Source organism: Panthera onca, chromosome F1 (genome assembly GCF_046562875.1).
Source record: "Panthera onca isolate mPanOnc1 chromosome F1, mPanOnc1 haplotype 2, whole genome shotgun sequence".
Lineage (NCBI taxonomy): Eukaryota > Metazoa > Chordata > Mammalia > Carnivora > Felidae > Panthera > Panthera onca.
In genome coordinates, this window is record NC_138355.1 from 37,343,012 (window position 1) to 37,362,103 (window position 19,092).

General features: G+C 55.1%; 1 protein-coding gene across 2 annotated transcripts in view; it reads left to right on the forward strand.

The window, feature by feature from the left end:
- Positions 1–740: 740 nt before the first annotated feature.
- Positions 741–19,092, forward strand: part of PLXNA2 (plexin A2) — a 206,771-nt gene continuing 188,419 nt past the window's right edge. Inside the window, exon 1 of one of the 2 annotated variants that reach the window (XM_078440906.2) lies at positions 741–1,493. The gene's annotated coding sequence lies outside the window, so the exon portion shown is untranslated. The remainder of the gene's footprint in view (positions 1,494–19,092) is intronic. The other variant, XM_078440905.2, reaches the window with a different exon arrangement.

A 19,092-nucleotide genomic window follows, 5' to 3' on the forward strand; every position in this document is an offset into this window, starting at 1 on the left:
CCTGAATCTGGAAAGCGCCTCTCTGGTCCGCCCCCCCCCCCCCACCCCACCCCACCCACCCACGCATGCCAGATGCCCAGGATCCCTAACAGAGCTGGAAGCTCGAGCTTCAGAGCAAGGCTCATCTTTGCATTATGAAAATAATAATTAATAACAACAACTTCAAACCTCATTTGACAGCTCGTTGGCTTTTTGAAATTCACCAGCAGAGGAAATTTGCTCCCACCAATTCCGAGACCTTCTTCTCAACCTCATTAGCCAAGGCCCTTTCCTCCCCACTCACCCCTCACTTATATTAAAGATGAAGAAGCGGGGTGTGTGTGTGTGCAGGAATGGGGGGGGTGACAGGTGATGCGGGGGGGGGGGGGAAGCACATCCTCACTGCCCTCACCTACTCTGCTTGAGTCCTGAGCTCCTCACACCCGGGGCTAAACCACCTGAGCTCTCAAGGCCTCCACCCGAATCCCCAGGCCCTGGCAGATTTTCCTTGCCCCCTTGGCCACTTAAGGTGGCCGGCGGGTCCGGGCTGAGCTGGGCGCAGGGCGGGCAGCCTGGCGGCCTCCCCGCGCCAAACCTGATTCTCCTTTGTTGACAGCTGGAGGAGGAGGAGGCAGTCCCGGCGGGCGGGGGCAGGGGCGAGGGGGGTTGGGGCGGGGGGGCTGGCGGGCGCGGCGGTGCCAGCGGCGGGCGCGGCCCCGGCCCGGCGGGCGCGGCCGGCAGGGAGAGGGTTAACGCGCGCGGCCTCTATGATAATGAGCTGCATGGTAATATAGGGAGGCCGGCGCTGAGGGCTCAGCCGCCGCCGCCGCCGCCGCCGCCGCCGCCGCCGCCGCCACCGCGGGAGCCGGAGCTGCCGGGCGCAGCGGCGTCCGCGCCAGACTGGAGCGGGAGGGTGGCCGAGCGCAGTTGCTGGGAATTTGTCAGCCGGGAGGGCGAGCGGTCGGGAGAGAGACCTCGCGAGCTGGGGAGCGGTGGGGAGCGCGAGCGCCGGAGCGAGCCGAGCCAGCCCCGAAATAGCTCTAGAAAGCCAGGTTCCCGGAGGAAATGGGACTGTGACCGAACCGGGGAGCAAGAAGGGAAGGAAGCGCCGGGCTTGCTGATGTCAGAGGAGCCCGTAAAGTCGCGCTGGAAAAATCTGAAGGCAGCCGGGGCTCTGCTGCTTCCCCGGGAGAGACACCGCCAGCCACCCCCACACGCCCCCTCGGCGCCTCCGGGTTCCCCCCGCGAGCCGGCGACAGCGCGCCGCGGGGCTGCTGCGGGGCGACGGGGGACTGAGGGGCGCGCGGACCGGAGACCGAGGGGCCACTTCAGGAATACAGATAAGTGGCTGGCGGCTGGACGTGGATTTTAATGAATTTGGACTCCATGTGGATTTGGTCGTCCCCGTGATTGGGAGCTGCGGGCAGCGAAAGGGGCAGCGCGCCACCCTCGGCAGCCGGCGGCCGAGGCGGACGGGCCGAGAGCGGAAGGACAGACCGACGTCGCCGAGCTGGGTAAGCGGCGCCTGGGGCCGGGCGCTCCGAGTCGCCGGCGTCCTCCGCCCCTCTCCCCCGAGCGCGCGCCGCTGCCGCGGCCGTCTGCCTGGTCGGGGTCCCGGGCCCGAGCCCCGGGGCTCGGCTGCGGCGCGCGAGTCCCCGCGCGGGCTCGGCCACTTTCGCGGGCCGGAACGCGGCGTGCGCGCCGGTGCGGGCGGACTCGGAGCCGCCGCCTCCAGCCCCCGGCTTCCCCGCCGGCCACCGGCTCCTGGCGGCGAGGGCGCTCCGCGGCGCGGCTCAGGCACGCACCTGCTGGCACTCTGCGGCTTTCGGGAGCACGGAGGCGGCGGGGCTGTCCCGAGAGCTGGCGCCCAAAGCGGGCCTCGGTGGCAGGAGCAAAGGGAGCCCGAGGCCACTGTGGCCAACGCTCCATTTGGGGGCGTTCACTCTGGTGCCGGAGTCCCTGGCGGCCGCTGGCTGTTCCTTCCGATCGGGGGACTCGGGAATGGAAGGGGAATGCATCCTCTGCGCGGGGTCCCCGAGGTTCAGGGAGCGATTTCAAGGCACTGAGTGGGGAGAAGTGCTCCACGACCCTCTCCGTGCTCCCTCGTGGTCAAGCACCCATCGGCACCATCCTCTGGTTTGAGCAGCCCGAGAGGATTGGGGGCTGAGGTAGGAGCTTGCCCAGGGTGGGAGAAGCTCCTTACAAACCATTTGAAAAGATTTCCCTCCAAGTGTTCCTTCTTGCCCCACCCCACAAGTGATGTAGGGATCTTAGAACATTCTAGCTCTCTTTCTCCATCCCACAGGTAGTCTCTATAAATGGTACTCATGGTCTGGATGGGCCAAGAAGAGAGTCGCCAGAAACTGCCATTCCAGGACCGTGGCAAATGTCCACCTGTTTGGCATGACCCTTGCTTTAGCAGGAGCTGCCTGCTCCAACTCAGCTCTGAGTGATAGATCATGGGGGATGGGGTGGGTAAAAGACTTGGAAGCAGTTAAGTCAGTTAAGAGACTAGGAATGAGAGCCCCATGAAATGGCAGTGGAATCTGATCAGGTCTCCTGTAGGAATGTAAGATCCTAGGGTAACAGTGGCATGCCAGAAGCGCCTATGGAAGGGAGATAGCAGGGACAAGACCAGTTTGAAGTCGGGGGGGGGGGGGGGGGGCTGCCAGCTGGAGCTCGCGGCAGTGGCGTGGGGGCCTGGCAGATCAGAGGAACCCACAAAAATTGTGAGATCCATTCATTCCCTTCCTGCTGTTCCTAAGCGCAGTGGACAGGGTCTATGACCTGCTGAGTAAGATAGGTATCTGGGCTGGGCTGGGCTTTTAGGACTAGGAGTCAGGTTTAGCCCTCCCCTCCCCACACAGTAGCAGGCTCCTGTCTTGCTGGGCTTCTTTCCCAGACCTTGAAACTTCATTCTTCCCTCTGGGCAGGCCTTGGATTCTGGGGCCTTCAACAGAGCAACAGAGCCCCGGAAGAGATAGCTGTGGCTGGAGGAATTCAGCCATTCCTAATTGAAATGCACAACTTTTGTGCAATCACCCCGGAAAGCTCCTGGAGTTGCTCGCAGCAGCCCTCTCTCCTCTGACCTCCTGGCAAGAGAGGAGAATTCATTAACTTCCCCTTCACCTCGCACAACACCGTTTGAACTAATTACCTGTGATCTCTCCTCCTTGGCCGGGGGGGGGGGGGGGGCTCGACGGGGGTGGGGAGTGGAATGAGGAGAGGGGGTAGGGAACCAAGAGCAATCTGTCAAGATGCCTTAGCAAGGTATTACCTGAAAGAGCCTTTCCCCTCTGTCCGCCCAGCGACCCTCTTCAGGGACCCGCTGATAAAGGGAGGGCACTGCAGGCTGCCCTCTCCGCTCCCTCACTGTCCTCAGCAAATTGCATTAGGACAGGGCAAATTGGCTTGCAAAGCAGTTAAATGGAAATGATATGTGGAGCAATGTGCATTGGGGGTGAGGATTAGCAGGATCCGAAGGGGTAAAGTACCGGAAGGTCTCCTCTGCTGGGGAGTCCCCCCGAAACCCTTCTCTTTAACAGGACGGGAGGATTGGGGTATCCCACTGTCCCGAGCAGGGCAGAGGGGCTGGTTGGCCTTTGAACCCAAGTCCCCATGAAGAGCAAAGGGTGTTGCCCCATATCCGTCCCCTAAAAGAAACCATGTCAGTGCAAGGCTGGCGACTCCCCTTTCAGAGTTGGGCCGAGCACCTATCCCCATCCCCAAAGAGCCGGGAACCATCCACCCCCCAACACACTTGACCATCAAAAGCCGTAGGTGTGCTGAATGTAAAAGTTCACCGTCTGTTAGGCTGGAGTCTGCTTAAAACGAGGTTAAAAAGAAAACCCTCAAAGGGTTTTCTCCAGTAGGCCCCTTTCCCATTTGCAAATACTTGCGATGAGTCCGTTCATCTTTATTTCATGGGCATGTTACAAGAAGACCCACGAGCAGGAGGGGAAACCGGTGACACAGTTAAATAGACGAGGTGCCGGCTGGCGGCAGGCTAAACTCCCCAGCTCAGGTACTATGGAATATTTACACCATTTGGGGGTGCATAGTCTCTGGCCTGCCTCCTTTGCTACAGCTGCCTCCCCAAAATATGAGCTTTGTTGTGGGGGCAGACGATTCCTGTCCCCAGCAACCACAGCCCCCCCCCCCCTCCCCAGCTGTCTCTCTGCATTGCCACACAGCTGTCTCCACGCACACAGACTGGGGCCCGATATACTTCCGTCTATCATGGCAAGTGGAGAGGTAGGGAGCTCCAAGCCAAGCCAACCCCCCCCCCGCCACCCCATTCTGATCATAAAGAGACGAGAGCATTGTGTTACAGTCTGTTAACTACAAATAATTCAGGACTGTCCCCAGGAAACTGCTGGAAACAGGCTCTGAGGTGCTGTCGTTTTGCAGCTTATCTGCACACCCACCCCCATCACTACCACCCTCACCCAGGGGCAGTCTATTATCAATTCATTAGACGTGAATATTCTGTTTCTACCCCTTCACATATGCTCTGTTCCAACAATGATGAATGGAACCGATTCCCTTATGGGAAACAGTTTTTTCACTTAGTTACAAAGATTTCATGCCTGATTAGAGTAAATGAAGGCTGGGTGTGCGTCCACTTCTTTTTTGGTCATTTCTAAAGGTGAGCCCTGTGGAGAAAAAGAAAGACAGTTCTTCCCGGGGTCAAACGGCCGGTTCCAAGGCACCCTGGGAGGGGTGGATGGTAAGAACGAGACACCCCTTTTCTCCTCGGCTTAGCCCTCGGGCTCTCTGGGGCCCCATTCCCTGGCACTGGGGCATATGGAACTTCTTTATCTAGCTCCGCACTGTTCCATCTGGAATTCGAGGGCAGAAATAGAGGCGAGAAAGTTCTTTGTTGGGGGGCAGGGTCCCTACCGGGTAAGAGTGTCAAGGAAGAGGAGGAAGGGAGGGTGAGAGCTGAATGAAAAGGCTCAGGCCTGAGCAGTGCAGAAGTTCCCTGCTCCTATGGTTGGTTAACCATTAACCCCCTGCCCTGCCCTGGCCAGATCTCCAGCTTGGGGGAAAGGATATGTCTCAGAAGCCCAGGAGCCTGGCAGGTGTTCTGTGACCCCCTCTGGCTCAGCAGAACATTTGTTCTGTCTCCTCTTCCTGCTCCAGCCGGAGGCACAGTCCTGGCCTCCGCCCACCCTCTCCCCTCCTCTTCCCTGGCAAGGGCACCCTCTGCCCACCCCCTGCCAGCTGTCCCTTCACCAGGCATCCCCTGTTGTTCGCGTGGCAGCACGCGTGTGTGACCGGGAAGCAGGGGGGATGGTGGGGCGAACTGATGGAGGGGAGCCAACTGGTTCCGCTCAAGACCCCAAAGCCAGAGCTCTAAACTCGGGTTATACAAGGTTTCGAGCATATGTATCAACCCGGGCCGCCCAAGTTCGCTTGGGGCATGGGGTCAGGGGGGAGTTTCTGTCCAAGTTCTCCAGGAACACTGGACTGTCCTAGTGCCTCTGGGATCTGGCTGGCGGGTCCCTATGTGGGCTCTTGGAGTAGGCCATTTGATCCCAGGCCACGTCAGAGCTTTTCCAGTTCATCAGACCTGGCGTCTTGAACTTCAGGAAAACAAACAAACAAACAAAACAAACAAACAGCAGATGAACCAAGCACGCAGACCAGGAGTCAGGTGCACAGGGACAGACCCAAGTCCTGGTGTAGAAACAGTCACAGATACACAGAGAAGCAGGGTGACAGCACAGGAAGATAAGGACAGAGACACTGACAGTGTGAACGGAGCACCAAGAGCTGAGAGCAAACACACAAAACAAGTGGGAAAGACCCGTCCAGTTGAGGCAGAAGGGATTTCTTCTGTCTTCCCAGGCAAGGGGAGGCTCTGTCTGGGCAGCCATGGGAAGCTGAAGTAGCAGGTTATGTCCACTAGAGGGGGCGCTTGAAAACCAGGCTTGGCCCTAAACAGTGGTTTTTGTGTCTTTCTTTCTTTTCTTTTCTTTCCTTTTTTTTTTTTTTTTTTTGAGAAGAAAAAATTAGATATATTAGAGACTCCCAGCTGTCACTACCCAGAGACTACAGCTGGTAGGGTCCTATTGCCAGTGGGACCTCTGGGCCACCATCATTACGTGGAGGTGGCCCATCACTGTGTACAGCAAGGGAGAGATCTGGCCCACAGGGTGTGGGGGGGGAGGGGCAGGGGAAGGGGATGCCCTCTCAAGTTAGCAGACAGTCCGGTCTGCTGGCTTGCCCGACAAGAGGCTCTTGCCTTTCTTTATCAGCAGTAGAAGTTCTTGGCCCAAGCCTTCACCTGCCTTTCCCACCCCCCTCCCAAAGTCCCCCCCCATCCTTCTTCCAGCTCCCTAAATGTGGATTTGCGAGATCCTTACAGATGATGGCAAAGCTGCTCCTTGAGGAGACTTTTTTTAAAAAGACTTTTCAGGAACTGAACGCATGTCAATGTCGTATCGCTGATTTAAACTTGGTCTTCATGTTCTCGGTGGGAACCTTTCTCTGAACCATAATTCCCCCCCCCCCTTTCATTTCAGCAGAGGACAATATGGAGAGGGAGCAGAGTCCAGAGGCTTTGAGATAATAACTGTCTAACAGGAATATGGAAAAATATTGAAGTTGGAGGATGGGCAGAGGGCCAGGAAGTAGCATCTCTTCAGATCTGATACCAGCCTCTGATATTCCTTCTGGGCTTCCCATTGGCTTCTGTTTACCTGGGGTCAAAGCAGAGGGAGGGAAGGGAGGAGAGAGAAAAGAAAAAAGAAAAACCAGATAAATGTATCAGGTTATGAAAGTTTAATCCTGCTTTTCCTTGGCTAAAATTACCTTCAGTATGGGAGATAAAAGGCAACGGAGTTGCCCTCGGAAAGTTCAACTTGTCTTTGAGAAGGGAGGGGTTGGAGGGATCCTGGGGCTCAGCATTACTAGCCCTTGAATGAACCTCTTTCCTCTGTGCCCCCCACAACAACATTCCCTCTGAAGCTGAGCAAGAGTGAGAGAGAGAGAGAGAGAGAAGGAGAGAGGAAGGAGGCTTCGGACAGAGGTACCTCCAGCACTCTTCTGCGTGGTCAGGGAGCTCACCTCCCAGGTTATCTCTTCCTATGTTTAAGCACCCTCCCTTCCCTCTGGCTTGTTTAGGGATGGGGGATGGGAGGGGGGTGAGAGAGAACCCCCGGGGAGAACCCCTCCAACTTTAGCCTTGGTTTTTGAATTGTTATGCCACCAGTCTCGCCCTTGCACTGAACCAAATAGGACACCGAAAGCAGGAATTGGAATCCATTTACGTTTAGACAAATAGAAATCTGTCGCTTGTGCAGTGGTAGGAATGTAGTACCAAGTTTGAAAAAGTAATAGATCCTCCCTTCTAGAAACAGTATCCTGCGGGGAGGGGGAATTAACATCAGCCAAGTATCCTCCAAGGAAACTTCAGTATAAGTCAGGATGGAGTTAACAGCGGGGCAGGGGCGGGGGTGGAGGGCGCATCAGGGGAGGTGAAGGCACAGACGCCCGTGGTGGAAGCTTTGGCTCCAGTCCGTGGAAGGTGCAGATTTCCAGGAGAGACTCACGTCCCTGAGAACTGTGGTTTCCTGTCAAGCATGACTGTCTGACATTCTGTCATTCCTCAGCTGCTCAGAACTACCCCTCATTCTCCTCCACGGATTTTAAAACTGACAACGCCGTAGTTTTCTGTTAGTCAACATCCGAGAGCATGATCTCGGAGGCCCCACACTCCCGAGGGGTTTTCACCTTGCATTCTATGCAAATTGCAGCCCTTTCCTGCCTCTAGAGCTGGCAGCATGATGCCGCTGTGGTTCATCAGGAAATGTTATTACTCATCGGTATTCACATGTAAGTGTCCAGAATCCTGCTGTTCCCTCGCCCACTCTTGCCTGAATGAACTCATTAAGTGGATCAGACCCCAGAGGAAAAAACTCGGATTTTATCCCTCCACCTCGGCTGGGCAAGAGAGCCATCTCTGGCCTGTTGGCTACCTGGAGGAAGAGCCCATCTCTTTTAAGGTTTCTGTCCAGAAAGAAATCAGGGAGGATAAATGAAAGGTGGTTAAAAGGAGATTTCGGGTCTAAGTAAAAACTTTATCCAGTCCTGTGTTGGAGGGTTGTGGTCTCCTTGCACCTTAAAATTGTTCACGTAAGATCTGGGGTGGGCAGACCCTGAACTGGGATGGAGGGAACAAGGGGGCGTCCTTGGGTTCTAAGAGGCTTTTGATCTAGGTATGCATATGTAAACATATATATATATATATATATATATATATATTTGTATGTGTATATGATGTGTGTGTGTATGAAGAGAGGAGTTTATGACAGCCCCCCCAGCCCCCCCAAATGTAAAGACCCACTAGACCCTAGTGCCTGCGGTCTTTTTCTGTCATCAGTTTCTACTTTCAGCTCTGGTTGTGGAAGGGGGTTTTCAGAACTAACCCCGGTACCTGCCCCATGTCCCAAAGTCGTAGGCCGCTCACTCTCAGAGTGAACGAGTAATCCAGGGACAAGGCGGGCTGAGAATGTCAGGGGAACCCGAGTGTCACTGCTCTGGAACTCTGGACACGCCGTTGAACTTCTCTGAGCCGGAGGCAAAGCAGATGTTCCTCCCATTAAGGGAGAGAGGGAAGGTTCAGGAGGAGAGGAAAAGGAGGTAAACAAAACAAAACAAAACAACAATAACAACAACAACACACAAAACAAAACAAAAAAAACCCACAAAAACCAAAAAAGCCTGCCTGCCCTGTAAAGGCAGGGGGACCAGAGAGCAGACAGAAGTGACAAGAGGGGATGTTGCTGCTTTGAAGTGGTTTCCTGCTTCATAAAAGCGAAAGCCCTCGGCTGGGCTGGGTAAATATTACGTTGGCCTCTGACCTCCCACCTCCCTTGACTGCTCCCCAGGCTTCCCATTTTTTTTTTTTCTCCCGAGCACCAGAGATACCTGAGGGAGAAGAGCCTGCTTCCTCAACTTCAGGGTCCCCAGCAGGAACCTTGGTCAAAGCCCGATGGGAAGACCGGGCTCCTTCCCTGTCCCCAGACACGAGAACCCTCTCTTGGGTCAGCGAGCCCTACCTGGTCTCCGCTCCGTGTTGGCGGGTAGCAGCGTGTTCCAAGAGAGAGGCGGTCAGGATTTCACAGTCACCTGACAAGACTGACCCCCACCCTCACCCCAGCCACCTAGACTTTCCCGACAAGTCCTTTGACATCCTGTGGAATTAAACCCCATACCACCGGGGTTTCTGTTGGGCAAACACTCCTCTGAGTTTTCTCTAGAAGTAAACAAAATTCAAGCCCGCCACCCCACTAAGAGTGACCCCCCAGGGTGTGGAGCCCTTCACTTCTCCGGGCCGGAGAACCCCTCTGGGAGACACTGAGGAAAATGTTGTGAGCTGCACGTGACATGGGGAAGCCACACCTGGCACCCTTGCATAGGAGGTTTGGACCCTACCGAGAGGGGTGTCGGAACAGATGGCCAGGAAGGATCTGGTGTCGGAAGAAGGTCCTGATGCACAGGAACAAAGGGCCTTCCTTCACACTTGTCACTTTTCCCTCCTCCTATAAGATTTCTCACCTGCCCACTGGGGCCCACCCACCATTTGCTCTCTGATTACAGGAGGGAGGCAAGGAGAGCCACAGGAAACTCTCTGAGAATTGGCTCCTGCCCCTTACCCTGCACCTCAGTTTCTCCATTTGTATGGCGGAAATGAGCGCTTTTCATGACTATCCAAGCACCCCCATTTGCCTTTGTCTCTGGAGCCAGGCATAGGAAGATGGTGAGGGGACTTGGAAAAATGACAGTTGTTGCAAATGTGCAAAACTATTCTAAAATTTAGAGCAGGAATAAAGCCAAGCTGGGGACATTTTTCTTCCCTCCCTCTCTCTCTCTCTGAATTTGTTTGGAACTTTCTGAGAAAATAAGATTTTATTTAAAGAAAATGTATATGCTAAAGGTTCTTCTATATAAAAGTAGTTAAAAGACTCAATGGAGACTGGAAACTGACAGGCAAGCCACGTGTATGGCTCATGGTTAACATTTAACCAGTGGGGCTGGAATTTGAATTCCGAATTTGCTACTGCTGGGGTTTTGGTGCCTGCAGCTTTAAGAGTAGAACCGAGAGATAGTATCATAGAACTGGTAAGTTGGCATTTTTCTGGGCGTCAGCCTCCCATGGCAGGACAAGGGGCAGATCTCACGGGCCCCTGGCCACCTGCCTGCAATGAGGCTTACATCTCTCCTGCATGCAAGGGACAGTCTGTCCTGTCGTGGGACAGACTCAGTATGAAGGACCCTGGCGGGAGCGGGGACCCAGAGCCCAAGCTGGACCATGAGCCTCAGGGATTAGGTCCTTGGCTGGTGCTGATCACTGGACAAAGCAGCAGGGTGTCTACTGAGATACATCGGCTGTCTTTTCTTAGCCCATGAAGCTCCCCTACATCCAGCCGAGGCACAAGGAGCCGTGGCCCTCGTTGGAAACACAGCACGGGAAGACGGCTCTGAGAGGACAGGGTCCTGTGCGTTGCCAGCCCTGTCCAGGAGCCTGCTGTGGAAAGTGAGTCCGACAAAGCACCTAGATTTTCTTCTGTAAATCACTTTGGAGAACACAGCTTGAATGACAATAGAAATGGGTGTTCTGTGTAGAATCCCTGAGAAGCACTTCTGAGCGTTTGATAGCTTTCACCCAGGCTCACGTCATAGGTGTGATGCCTGAGTCCACACTGGGTGAGTAGATTGCCCTGAGGCACACAGCGAGTGGCCTTGCACTGGCCTGCACGTTCGTGGGGGCTCCTCTGTCCCAGCCCACCCCAGCACTCTTGAACTGCCCGCTTAGCCACGTTCTCTTCCCGTCTCTCAGTCCCCAGCTGTGCCCAGCGACCTCCCCACTCTGTCTTGGGTTGGAGCAGGCAGGTGCCTCACGGTGCAGCTCTAGTCCCTGAGAACCCATGTCTGCCCTCCTCTGCTGGTCCCGGGACACCCGGACCACCTCTCCACGGTGCTGCGCCATGTGGTGTATGTAGAAAGGCCCCCCCCTCTTCGGTGGCTCCGACCGGCTTTCTTCCATCCACCACAAGCCTTGCTATTTGCACAGTCAATGGCTCTGGCAAGGCCGAGCCACCCCTCCCTCCCCGAGAGGCACTGTGGGCACTGTTTGTGTCTCAGTCTCTATAGACTCAGCATTGACAACTTGAAGAGGGTGAGACAATGACCAAAGCAGCTGCCCGCAGACTGTGCTGGCTGGGACACGGCCGGGGAGCGTCAGGCCGGCCAGAGTTTGTGTACCCTGCACCTGTGAGCTTTCTCAGGCAGCCACGGCCAACGCACAGGGGGAACTGGGATCCAGAGGCCCTGGTCCAGGCCACCTGATTGGCTCCCACCGCATGCCCACAGCTTTCTTGGCCAAGCTTTCCCCCAGCTGTGTAGTCCCTCAGGGCCTGGAGGAAAAAGCAGGGTCCTGGCCCCGGGAAGCAGCCATTTAGAACCTCGGGACAGGGAGAGGCAGAATGCCCGTCCAGGTTAGAGAAAGACAGGAAGCTTCGCCAGAAGCCTGCCCAGGTAGAAGAAAGGTACATTACTTGTAGAGATTGAAGTTATTGCAATATGATTTAATTTGATTTGAACATGCATTTATTGAATATCTACCACGTGCCAAGAGTAATGGGAGGAATGTCACCATCCGGGCTCTTGACAGGCTTGCAATATGGCAAGAGAGGCAGAGGGATGCAAATAAATGATGCTCAGACAGGTTGAGTGTAAGTATCGCAGGAGGGTGGCGGAGAGGGAGATTAACCAGAGCCATCTGACCCGGAAGGGGCCGCCGAGGGAGGGGATGAGCCCTACTTCATTTAGGGAATTTAAACAGAGGTTGGAAGGTGACAGCCAGGTCTCCAGAAGGGATTCCTCTGTGGAGCAGAAAGGTATAATGGGTGACGGCTGAGATCCCCACCCACTGGAGTCCCTGTTTGCTGCTCAGTAAATACGATGGAGGAAGAGGCTCCATTGGAAGTGAAGTTGACTGTTGGCCCTGGCTCGGGCTCGTGAGAATGACCCGGAGCTGCTGGCCTTCCTTCCATAGTAAATCAATCTGGTTCTCACTCCTTCGCCCCCACGACTCCCCTCAGAGCAGCGTGCCAGGAAGGCTAGGCTGGGCTAAGCCCTGGTCTCCCCTGGAGCCAGAATTCTCCGTAATCACGTTCAAATGAGTACTCCGTCTCCAAGCAGGGGCAGACCGGTAGGAAGCGAATCTTGGTCAGCTCTCTGCCTGCACAGCTCCGACTTCTAATCGTTGTCATAAGCGGGACGGAAACAGCTGCTCACTCCAGTCTATTATCAGCTTGGTTGGAGACAGAGAAATTTAAATGACAGTACGATGCTTAGCGAAGAAACGAAAGTCTGTGTTAAAAATAAAGAAAACAAGACAGCTTGTTTCATCGAAATGGAAGGGTTATTAAACAGCCCTGAATTAATCAGTGATCTGCCAGGGCTGGGAATTGCAGAGCAGCAGAGGGCCAGGGGAGAGACCTAGGAGAGGGTGGGTGGGTGGGAGAGCAGTCCCAGAGGGGGCAGGAGATGCCTTTGTCTTTGGGCTGGCTGCGGGGACGCGGGAAACGTGCTGGTCTTCAGAGGGGGAGGCGGCAGCTAATTCTCTGCCCCACAGATACGAACAGATAGGGGGCCCCCAGCTACTCCCCTTACAAAGCCCTGCTTCTGGAATCTTGCCATCAGCCACCACCTGCACCAGCCCTGGGGATTCTCTACCCTGTGCCTTCCCACCAGCCAGGACCGAGGGGGAGCCAAATGGCTTTGTGTGGATGGCCAGATGCCCCCCACCAGGCCTTTTCCTCTTTCATGGGGGTGGGTCCCCAAGAACTCAAGCGTGAGTTAGGCTCCTGATGCCCCACCCCCCATTCCGCAACACATCCCTGAGGATGACCAGAGTCTTGCCCACCTGGAGGCAGAGAGCGATCCCTGGAGCAGGTGATCTCTCCTGGGAGATCTCAGCTGGTGGCTCTTCCCTCCAACCCCAGGCAGCAGGGTGACATGTTTGACCCCGGGAGCCCGAAGTCCCCCCCTCAACACATCTAGTTCCTTTGCCAAAATATTCCACCCCAGATATACCTGTCTTCTCACCTGTGAGGGGGTCCTGCTGTGGCCGCTGTCCCTCACAGGCTGCGGGAGGGGTAGGTCAATGACATAGCATATGGGAAATGCTCAATGAACCCTCAAATCACTGCACACATGGCTGTTTGCATTATGGGGGAGGGGGGAACCAGGTGCTGAGAACTAAATGGCAGAAGAAAGGATTTCCAGAGGGCACAAGATGGGTCTGGTAGAGACACAGACTTGCTCACCCCTTGGCAGGGGCACGCGAGGAGAGGCGGTGGCCAAGCACACCCGCAAGCACACCCGTGTGCACGTGTGCACCCATCCGGGTGTGCAACATGTTGGATCTTGAATCAATCACTCCAAGAGCATTTTCTCTGCTCTTTGACCTCAACATTCTTTCTCCTCACCCCTCCCTCCCCCCTGCTTCCCTCCTGGCTGTTTACCCTTTTCCAGGCTCCTCTCTCACACCCCATTCATCATCCGGGCCAGATTCTCACTCAGGGAGTTCTTTTCATCTCCTGCCCCAGGTCCCCCAGCGCTGCACCAGCCTGCATTCCCCCTGCTTTCCCTCCAGCACATTCTTCTCCCCACGTCAGCTTCTCTGATAATTGTGCACTTCACTTTCCCTCAAAGTTAGAGCGGGGGTCCTCGATGTCCCGAGGGTCTCAGGAAGTCTCTCTTCTCCCCTGTCTACTCATCAAGGGGCTTAATGCCACTCCAGGTGTTAAGGGTCCTGCAGACCGCGTGCCTGTGCATCTCAGCTCAGACAAGCCCCGTAAGCAGACAGATCTCTTTCGGGAATGCCAACCACCTCCCAGCCCTACATGGCTCCCTTTTATCCGGCTCCAGAGCACTTCCCCTGCTCGGTGTGCATGAGTGTGAATGTGCCTGTTACTTAAGAGAGGCTGCCTGGCAGCTCAGGATCTTTTCTGCAGGAGCTCAGCGTCTCAGACAAAGAGAGGAAAATAATAGAAACAGAAGGTGGGAAGGTACAGGGTGGGGACCCAGCCTGCTTAAGAAGCTTCCCCTTAAAAAGGAGTTACAACTTTGTATTCGAAGGCGGGCTGTCAGTTCAGAAAAGCACTGGAGAGGAGGAGATGCGGGGGAGGATCGGGGAGGGGAGTTTCACCCTACATGCTGGCCAGAGCCGGTCTGGGAAGAGCCCGGAGAACACTGAGCTCCAGCTCAGGGACTGTCTTCAGCATCGTCTCCTCCTCCTCCTATGGGCCAGCTTTCCTCTCTCCTCCTTCCCTCCCTCTTTCCTGCCAAGGGCACCTGGATGAATCACCAAGAACAGCAGAAGTGGCCCTTAAATCACCCTCAAGGTGAGAGGAAGTGGGGGTTGAGGTGGAAAGCCTGGGGCTCAGGGGACTGGGGAGAAGGGCTACAGGGACCCGCGACACCCAGTTCCTCCCGAGAGGCCAGGACCCTCAGGAGGTTCCGCGGCATAAGAATCACCTGGCTGAAACGGAGCCTCCAGCCTTCATCCCCAGCACACACAGGGCAGCCCTTGCTGCCGAGGAGGTGGTGTCCTTGCACAGTGTTTCTCCAAAAACAGAAACCAGAGTAATTGATGTTTATTCAAAGCTTGTGGGGTTAGCAGAACGCTTTCACATTCACTATCTCGTTGAGCCTCACCAACAACCCTGTGAGGTGTCCTTCAACAGATGGAGGCTCCAAAAGGTTAAATAACATGTTCAAGGTCACCGAACTAGGAAGTGGTTGAGCGAGACCCGAGCCCAGGTCTCCTCTCTGCACCTGCTGCCTGGCTACAGGCACTGCAGTGAGCTTGACCCCCTGACGGAAGAACCCTGTTCTGAAGCCTCCCTAGGGGAATCGCAGCCCACCCCACTCTACTCTTGATCCCTCTCGCTGTCAGTTGGCCGCTTACTATTATAGACACGTCGTGTGATCTGTGAACTTGTGCAGGTTGTGGCTTTGGAGCCCTCTTGCCAAGACTTTTCCTGCATGAAAAGTTGTGCATCCTGTGCTATGCATTCTTCACCAGCAGAGCTGGCGCCCCGCCCCCCCGCCCCCACACACACCCCAGCTGATCCTTCTTCATCCTTCTCCCCACCTCATTCACCTCCCAGTGACACTTGCTCTTTCCCCAGCGGGTTCAAGATGAACACCAGCCAGGGTCCTTCACTACCTCCACCCGTTATGACAAATGGTTGAGCCCCGTGTGTTAGTCCACACCATGTCTAAGGGCAGACTAGTCGCTGAGAAATGCAAAGGGGCATCCCCGTCTCCCCCTCCCCTGCGCTCCGTGATTCAGACTGAGCACAGAACGGAGCGAAAGGCGTCCTGCTACCCCTGCACGAGATGCTGAAGAGCACGAGGGATTATTCCTGCACTCCAAGAGCCTCTGATTCGATGGATAGGACACAGTCGCATAGCGAGGGAGCCACCCTGGCAATGCAGTGTGTGCTAAAAACAACAGTTGCTGAATGACTTTGGAGGAGAGACAGGCAATTGGGGCAGGGAGGTCCTAGAGGTTTCCTGAAGCTTTGAAGGATGGATGGGGTTTGGATAGGCAAAGAAGAAAGTGGAGACTGGTGTTCCAGGCAGAGGCAGCTGCAGAGGTGAAATTCTGCAAGGTGTCCTGGGGACTCCACACGTGAACCAGTTTGTTGGGAGTGGAGTGCCTTTGGGAGAGGTGGAAAGGGAAGCTGGACAAAGAAGAGCCAGCTTGAGGAGAACTTGAACTTGGGTGCTTGGCCGTCCAACCTCAAGCCTCTCTGGGCAACCGAGGGGGTTTCCATGGGTGGATGTCACACTCTGGCCATGTGCCTGGCAAAGTGAGACAAGGAATTTGAGGCACGAGGCACACTGGGCAGGGTGTCTGTGGCTGAATTAGCTGCCAGTGGCTTTCAGGGTCCGTGTCTGCAAATAGTCTCCGGGACAGACTGACATGTGCCTTTTTCGGGGAGACGCCACCAGGCTTGCTGGTCAGGAGGCCCACTCTCGAACTTTGGGGAAGCCTGAGTTTTGGGAAAGGACAGTATTAAAAAATGTATCTCGATCTGGCACGAATGGCTCCTTTTCCTGCAGCGAGGGTGAAGCAGCAATGATGGGGAGAGCTTCTTGTTTCTAGAGCACTTCCGTGACCGGCCTTGGGAGCCACCAGGGAGGAGAGAGGCAGGGGCTTCTGCGGGAGAAGCAGGAAGTGCCGGGGACTCAGGCAGGGTGGGGGTGGGCCATTACAGTTTTCCTTCAAGAGGAGAACGACTGGGCAATTTATGGAGAAAGTAAGTGGGATTGAGGGCCAATCCATTGCCTGAGAGCTGAGATGAATGCCTGGGGTTTTGTTTGGATTTTTTCTTCCCTCTCCTTTTCTTTCCCTTTCCCTCCCACTGCTGTGAATCGGAGCTGTGTCATTATTCTTTGAAAACATTACGGTTAATGGCAGCATAATATGCCATTATATGGAGTAACTGTAATTTATTTAACAATTTAGTCAGGCACTTTCTACCCTGTGTCCTGCTCTCCTGCCCCATTTCAACCTCAGAGTTCGTGGCTCTCCTGCCTACAGTAAGGATGGGGTGAGAAGGTAGGAGACACATCTCCAGGCTTCTTGGAAAGGTCATTTGAAATGCCCCTGAAAAGAGAGGTCGCCAGCTAGCAAACCTCTTGCCACAAAACAGCCCCAGAATCCACCTTGTAACCGATATCTCGACCCGTGCCGCCCTACCCCAGCCTGCTCCATTACTGAAATAAAATGGGAGCCTCAGGTTTTGACCTTTAAAATAAAGTACTTGCCCGATCTTACTGATCATTCTACTGATTTTTTTTTTTTTCCCAGACCAGCGATAAGGGGGTTTGGTCACAAAAGTAACATCTAAATAGGTAGGCAGGGTGTAAGGGTGAGGACAACATGGGCATCAGAAAGTCCTGCTTCCTAGCAAAATGACACTGGCCTAGTTAGTCATCCTGCCTGAGATTCAGGTTTTTCATCTGTGAAATGGGTAGGAGAATACCCATCTTGCAAGATAATCACAGAATTCTCCATCGCATATGGAAAGGATATAGCACAGGGTGCCACGTAGCAAGTGGGTAATAAACGCTAATAATAACGTTAGCCCCCTTTTATTATTATTGTTCTAGGAAACAAATGGCACTTGCTGTTTTATGAAACTCATGGCCCTCAGGTTATGAAGTCTCCTAGTATGAATCTGACTCGACTTAGCAAAGCCGTAGCCCCCCTTTTATGCCTAGTCTGCCTTTGGAAGGAGCCTGAGAAGTCCTTTTTCTATCCTTTAAGCCCATAACGTTGACCAGAACAGTAACCCCACTTCTACGATGGTTGAAGCAGGGTCCGGCTTAGAGTCACGGGAAAAGCGGGGTGACCTTTCTAGGCCCCACGCAGTGCAGAGGGCAGTCTTGCTCCGGGGCCTGATGCTCAGAGTCCTGCTAATTCGCAGAAATTCTTTCTGCCCCAGGGGTGAGGTGGCCATGGCAAGGCGTGTTCCTCCCTGGCCATCCCCCAGAGGGGGTTGAAGAGGGCAGAGCCCACGGAAGGGGGAGGGGGAGGGGGAAGGGGTGGCGGGGAAGGCAGCTGCTTGAAATTGATTGCTCCTGTAGTTTAGTTTAGACCATGGGCTCTCTCAGCGCTGCCCGGGTGGCGACCTTTAGATAATAAAGGGAATTCTGGGAGCTTTCTGACAGGCCCATGACATATGGGGCAGGTCTGCGGGGTCAGGCGGTGTATCTCCCTGCTCCCGGCCCCAGGGTAATGAATCTTGTTTTGACTTTGCAAAGCCAGCCAGGCAGTGCCCCAGAAAGGAGCCGGGCCCCCTCCCCTCCGCCACCCCTCAAGTGAGTGTGCGTCTTTGGAACCCTTCATAATTCAGGGAGACAACGCCAAGCTTTTACAGCCTGTGAGGGGACAGGACAAACACTGCATGTTTTGCTAAGGCCCTGGGAGAGCTGGTGTGGTTTCCAGGGCCCCGTCAGATCCCACTGGGAGAGCTGGGGGAAAAAAAAAAAAAAAAAAAAAGCAACAGAAAACCCTCGCCTGGCAGTGGTTCCCGGGGGCAGGGCCAAAGGAAGAGCCGGAGTGGGGTGGAGGGAGTCGCAGCTTCTCCCATAGGGCTCTGGGGGCCTGCAGGTGACATACCAACTGTCCTGGGCGGGAGCAAGCAGACGGGATAGGAAACACGCTGCAGGAAGAGCCGGACTGGTGAGACATGGCAGATGCCGATTCTGACCCCACTGGTGCCAAAGCAGTGGAAGGCAGCGCAGCGGAGTTCTCCGGGTGAAAGGGTGTGCACCCTTGCTGCCCTCAGTTCCCACACAGATGTGAAGAACCCGATGTCTCTGATGCCTCGGCCCTGCGATGGCTTCTGCAAACGCGCGCGTGCATGGGCACGCGCGCACACCCATTTTCTTTAAAAGAACGACCCCCACCCCCCCCCCCCCCCGCCAGCCAAGATGGTAGAGTATCTTATCCACCCCCTGCTGTGTTAGCTGGCTAGGGCTGCTGTGACCAAGTGCCCGGAACTGGGCGGCTGCAGCAGCAGAAATGTGTTGGCTCACAGTTCCGGAGGCTACAAGGCAAGATGTCTGCAAGGCTGGCTCCTTCCAAGGGCCATGAGGGAAGGGTCTGTTCCAGGACGTTCTCCCTGCCCCATCGCTGGCCGTCTTCTCTCCGTGTCTCTCCACTCGATCCTTCCTCTGTGCCTGTCGGCCTCTGTGTCCAAGTCTCTCCTTTCTGTAAGGACACCAGGCATTTGGATTAGGGCCCAACCTAATGACCTCATTTTAATTTAATTACGTCTATAAAGTCACCGTCTCCAAATACAGTCACATAACTGGAGGTCGGGACTTGGATAGACAAATTTGGGGGGTTCGTGATTGAATCCCTGACGCCTGCCTGCCCGCCTTTCTTGCCAGCACCCCCAGCGTCTGCACTCTGCCCCATCACTCTGCCTCTGCCCGCTGTGGCATCTGAGACGTAGGGTCCATGGCCGTCACGTCGTCATGTGGGATCCAGAGCGGAGAACCACCCACAGC